Below are 6696 nucleotides of genomic sequence, written 5' to 3' on the forward strand. Positions count from 1 at the left end.
ATAAAGCCTTTGCCATGAAGAAATAAAATCCCTCTAAATGCACTAAACTTTTATTTGAAAAGACTAATATATTTTAATGTATTATATAGCACTGCATTAATGACAGTTTATTTGAGAGTGAAATTAGTTCATCGTGGAACAACTGAAATTCATTACAGAATGTATTTAAGCCATTATAGAACCATTTTAAATTTTAAATCAGAAGGGGAACTTAAAATTAACTTTTCATGGTGCAACAATGGAAAACAGTAGTAGGGACAGCAAAAGAAGAGACAAAAGACATCTTATTTCAATTGCCTAGGGAAATGACTTGAAATGTGATTTATTTATTTGATATTCTACTTTCATCCAATATGGGACCAATGTTTTTTGCTTCACTGGTACCTGACAAGATCAATGAATTCCACTGAATAGTTTGCTTTTACATTAGCCATTGATTAGGTTAGTCAATTTAACCATATGTTTTAATATGTTCAGAAATAATACAGTTTGAGACCACTTTAACTGCCCTGGCGTAGTGCTAGGGAATCCTGGGAATTGTCATTTATTGTGGCGCCAGAGATCTCTGACAGAGAAGGCTAAATGTCTCGCAAAACTACAGTTCCCAAAATTCCCTAGCATTGAGCTAGACTGGATTATGTCTGCAGTGTGTTTTGGCCCTATGTTAGTCAATTGCACAGTGTCATTGCATTGACTAGCCAATTGCACCATGCCTTTGCAGCATTTAGAAATTAATTTCAGGCACCCAAAGAAAAGGGGCAGACCATGTGCTGTAAACTGACTGAGATTATTATTATTATTATTATTATTATTACTACTAACCTTTATTTATAAAGCGCTGTAAATTTACACAGCGCTGTACATACAATCTTTTTAATTGGACGGTTCCCTGCCCTCGGGCTTACAATCTAAAAAGACACAACACAGAAGGAGAAGGGAGTGGTGGTGGGGAAGGGGCCTCTCTAGTAGGATAATACATATAAAATACATAGCAATACAGGAAATGATTCAATAAAACAGGCAACAAAAGAACATCAAATAGCAAGTGACAGTTATGCAATGCCTGGGAACGCTGCCCTGAACAGGATCACAGCATATATACGAGTTCTAGGTGTGAACAGCCTTCAGTGTCTCTCTGCAGTGCTAGAAACTTGAGGAATGAAGGAAATTTTCATTTCAGGAAGGTGAAGCCTTATTGGGGAAGCAATGCCCTCATTTTGCCCACCCTACCCCTGGGTACTCTACTGTTCAGGCATCCGTCTAGTAAAAATAAAGATCCCAGTTCTCATGGTTTTACACAGAAGGTGGGTGTAAAAATGTGCTGTGTCCTTTATTAGTCCTCATAGCTCAGTGCAGTCTATTGCTAGCAGTTCTCCAGAGTGGAGGGCAGGAATCTTTCCCAGTTCTACCTGGAGATGCCCGGTATCGAACCTACTGAAGCATTCAGTATGCAGAGCATATGCTGTGCTATGGAGCTACATTCCTACCTCCAGGGCTCTTTCTGTTTCTCTTTTACCTATTTTATCTCTTATCTCATCTCCTTGTTTTCATACCTCTCTTCTCTCTGCCCATTCTCCTGAGTTCCTTGATACAAGGGCAGTTGTGGGGCTAGAGCAAACTGTGGGAGGGTAGAAAAGAGCATCATTATTACATTTATGACCAGTCATTCAATATTTGCAAATTGTTCTGAGCAATAGCTGTTTAATTTTGTGGTTTATGTGCTATGTTTGTGTTTTTTTGCAGCAGTTCTTCCCTTTTATAGGAAAACATTCATAAGGAGTTATATAAAAATCATATAATCAATCATCTAGGGAACATATCATGCAATGGAGTACATTACACACTAATCAACCCTCCAGTTATTACCAACAACATAAATCATAGCCATTTCTCATTAGAGTGTTATAAAGCTACAGTGAAAGACCAAATTTGGCCTGTGGAAAACCAGATACTTCCAAATACCCTTAAACTTATCTGACTTTTGATCAATGGCCATTAATTTTGCTGCAATGGCCCTGGTAGTTGCCCCTTCTTGCAGCTGGTTATGAAACCGAAGCACTGACTACAAGTAAGTGAACCTCCTCCTTTATTGTTCCCAAGGGGACTGTCCTCCTTGAGACAGCAAGCTCATATGAAATAGTTGAAAAATAGTGGAAACTAGCCCTAGAACAGGTTCAGCATTAATTGCCAAGTCTCACTCTTGGGGGAAAGGTGGGATATAAATGAAATGATCGATTGGTGAATCAATTGAAAAGTAATCTACCATGCAGCAATGGGGAGTGCTGATTTTCAAAGTTCAGGAAAGCATCACAACCCATCATCTTTCTTTATAACATGACATCAATGCTATGAAGTCCCACCAAGTTCCATTTTTTCTTCTGTGCTTTTTAGCATCTATGCCAGGTGTGGACAGCCTCTGATATGTAAGCTTGATGCACCCTCAAAGTGCAGCTCTCCATCTGGCCTCCCAGCTTCTCTTCCTAGACAAAGGATTAGAGGGCTGGACTGGACCTCGGGAGATTCGAAGGGTTGCACCTCTGCCTCCTCCCAAATCCATTTTTTGCAAGCATGTGTGCCAAAATACCCACTGGGGAGCAGAGAAATTATCTCCATGATTTTGTGTGTGTGTGTGTGTGTAAAAACAAGCTACTTAAGGCCCCACAAAGTGACCAAGATGGGCATGCATGTAGATGAAGGGTGTGGAAGAGGGAGAGGAACAGGATAGAATTGTGTCAGTATCTGCGGTGTGAGGGGCCTGGATTCCAAGGTGATCTTCTGGGGCCAAAACCATGGATGGTGACATTAGAGAATCCAATAGGCCAGAGGCAGAAGATAAGATCAGGAAGCAGACCAAGGTCTAAACAGAGCAAGGCAGAGTTCTTGGAGCCAGAGACACACCAAAGTCTAAAGACAGCAAGGTTAGCACAACAAGACAACCAGAGATGCTGCTAATAATACAGAAGACCATGATGCTGTGGCAAGGATTGAGAGGCCAATATAACCCTTAAATGGTACTCTTAAAAGTACCTCCAGCTGATCAGAGCCACCTGTGCCTCTTGACTTAGCCCCAATCCTTCCAGGACTCTGGCAGCTTGGGCTAGATCCTGTGACAACTTACATGGGTGGACCCTTATACATTGGAGAGAGGGGTAAAGGTGCACCAGACAGGTAGAAACACCCACATAGTCTCCGTTGATCAACTTCCTCAGGGAGGATGGAGCCTTTGGGTGTTAGGAGCCTTTCCTCATCTGCTAGTAAAAATTACTGATGATCATCCTGGATTTTCAAGTTGATAATCGTCCTAGATGTTCATCCTGGATTTTCATGTTTAAACGATATTCATTCTTCCTTCTCGCCTTCTTCACTTCATTGTGAAGTGAGGTAGAGGATGTGCTGAACTGAAGCCTAGTTATGGACTGGAGAAGGGCAAATAAAACTTAATTCAGATACAAAACAAGTCACTGTTGATGAGTGGATGAGTGATGCCGTTGGATTCAAACTACAGATTCCACCTAAATGTTAGGAAGAACGTCCTGATTGTGAAAGCTATTCATCAGTGGACTATGCTGCCTCAGAGGATTGTGGATTCTCCTTCTTTGGAGGTTCCTAAACAGAGGCTGGATGACTTTGGGTGTGCTTTGGTTGTGTATTCCTGCAGGATGGGGTTGGATTGGATAGCCTTTGGGTGTCTTCCAACTCTATAATTCCATGAGTGGCTTGTTTACACAGGATGATGTGATTCAGCCTGTTCTAGAAAGCATTGTGTTCATCCAAAATGATCAGGTCTACCACTTCAGGGTTCTCACTGTTCAAGTTCTGTTAGTGGAGATACAAGGCACCTCCTTCACACTGTTATACCAGATGAGGCCCTTTCTAGATAGGCAGAGCCATGGTAATCCATGATCAGTGCCACCTGGGCTAGACTACTAAAATGCAATGTACATTATACCTTAATTTAAAAAAAGCTGGGCCAAAGCAAACAAAATGAATGTCAACATGAAGAAATGTAAGGAAAATTTAGGGTGGAAAATGAAATGCATAGATATAGGTTGGGGGACACCTGGCTAAAGGAGACTACATGTGAAAGAGATCTAGGAGTCCTAGTGAACCACAAGTTGAACATGAGTCAACAGTGCAATGCGGCAGCTAAAAAGTCCAGTGTGATTTTAGGTTGCATCAATGGAAGTATAATGTCTAGATCAAGGGAAATAATAGTGCTGTTCTATTCTGCCTTGGTCAGGCCTCACCTAGAATACTGTGACCAATTCTGGGCACCACAATTCAAAAAGGATATTGAGAAACTAAAATGGTGAAGGGTCTGGAAACCATGCCCTATGAGGAACAACTTAGGGAGCTAGGAATGTTTAGTCTGGAGAAGAGAAGGTTAAAGAGGTGATATGATAGCCCTGTTTAAATACTTGAAGAGATGTCACATTGAGGAGGGAGCAAGCTTGTTTTCTGCTGCTCCAGAGACTAGGACCCGGAGCAATGGATGCAAGCTGCAGGAAAAGAGATTCCATCTCAACATTAGGAGGAACTTCCTAACAATAAGGGCTATTCAACAGTGAAACACACTCCCTCGGAGGGTGGTGGAGTCTCCTTCTTCAGAGGTCTTTAAACTGAGGCTGAACAGCCATCTGTCAGGGATGCTTTGATTAAGAGTTCCTGCATGGCAGAGGTTGGACTGGATGGCCCTTGTGGTCTCTTCCAACTCTACGGTTTTATGATTCTATGATTATGGGACTACCTAGCTAAACACTAGCTAAAAAGAACAGTTTAGACTACTAATCGGATTGGAGGTTGGGATCCATCTCAACAGTGGTTAAACAGTTGTGTGCTCCCAAGCATCACTCAGCCTTCTGATGCTGTTTTACCCCTGCAGCTAAGGGCCAGATATCCCATGCTACCACATCACCCCATCCCTCCATTAAGCATCTTCTTCCCTTCCATATGATCTCACCCTCTGGGATAAGAGAGACGGAAAGCTTTCTCAGTGGTGGCACTCTACTTTTGAAATATCTTGTCAAGAAAAGCCCACCAAGTACCTGTTTTTGTTAATATTTTTGTTCCCAGACAAACCTTTTTTTTTTCTGGAGCTTTTAACTTATTCTGGAATTCATTTTTGTGTTGCTTCTATAAGTGGCTATTTCTATAAGCGGCCATTACTACTATTACCATTATTGCATTTCAGTGTGATATCATTCAACAGGTATATTGGTTTTCATATTTTAAAAAATCCTCTTGACCCTAAGCTTGCTCACTGTAGCAGACACATCTCTCTGTGTCATCATCAGTGAGATCTAGAAGTATTTTCTATACCGCTACAAATACCCCCCAAAAGAACCCATTAACTAAGCAAAGCAAGCTCATCTTCTAGATCTATTGCTGCTGTTGTTGTGTGGCTTCAAAGAGTTTCTAGCTTACAGTTGGAAGTCATCCCTAAGGCAGCCCTATCACTGGGTTTTCATTGCAAGATTTGTTGGGGAGGTGGCCTTTGCCTTCCTTTTGAGGCTAAGAGAGTGTGATTTATCTAAGGTCACCAAGTGGGTTTCCAAGGCTGAGTGTTGGCTGTCTCTAGGTATAGCATTTCTTTCTTTTTAAAATCTTCCAGACTAGAATTGCTCCCTTACCAACATCCCACCTTCCAAATGAAGTATTTTCATATTCAATACAAGGAATGATCGATCATTGCATTGTTTCCTTATAGCTTCCTTGGTGTTTATTTTGTGTGTGTGTGTGTGGGGGGGATCTTGAATATGTATGAAAAATTTCATAAAACAATCACGCTGTGCTGCTGCAGACTGCTTACAGGTCTGTTTATAAATACAACCAACTCTGTCTTGTACATGCTCAGTCTTCCCTTTGTGACTAGTTCTTGTAAAAAGTGCTCCCAATACAAATTGATCACACACCCTGGTTTCCTTGCTTCTGATAATCTTCTGATCTAGAGGAACAGTGAAAGAAATGGCCTTTCTGTAACCAGCAGTCAAATGGTCTTTCTGTAACCAGAAGTCATATCTTATAAATAAAATGGCTAAACATAGCATATGACTCTGATGCTGCAGATGTGAAGATCCCAAGGAGGGCCGTGTTGGATGAAGCCAAAGTTCTATCTATTCCACAGCTCGCTTGTCTATTCATAACCAGAGATCGTTTATGAACAAGTTAAAAACCACCATGCCCAATTCTGATCCCCGAAAGACCAAACTACTGAAATCACTCTGTTTTGAAAACTAACCATCTACTTCCTGCTTTTTAACCAGTCTTCTATCAAAAGAATAAGCCCTAAACTGCAGAGATTCTAGTCCTTCCAGTTTTGTCTTTCACTGCATGAAGGAGCCATGGCTATTCAGTAGAGGCCATGCATTGCATATTAAAGGTCCCTGTATCTTTCTGCAGAAACTCCAGGAAAGCCTGGAAAACACCTGCCTGAAACCCAGGATAGTTACCACCAAACATGTTGAATTTATTCCTCTGGGACAAGGCCAAATTTAGGCAGAATGTACCAGGTAATTATCTTGTTTTTTCAGCCATTAGGCTAAACCTTAAGATTCCAAAGAAACACATTTTTAAAAGGGGTAGTTCCTCCAGGTGTTTTTAGACTGCAACTCCCAGTAGCCCTAGTGAACATGGTGAGAAATAATGAGAGATGGAGTCCGACAACATTTGAACCACATGATTTCCTCCCTTGCATGA

The sequence above is a fragment of the Sceloporus occidentalis genome, unplaced genomic scaffold (assembly GCF_023333645.1).
Source record: "Sceloporus occidentalis isolate IW3139 unplaced genomic scaffold, rSceOcc1.0.p SCAF_3, whole genome shotgun sequence".
Taxonomy (NCBI): domain Eukaryota; kingdom Metazoa; phylum Chordata; class Lepidosauria; order Squamata; family Phrynosomatidae; genus Sceloporus; species Sceloporus occidentalis.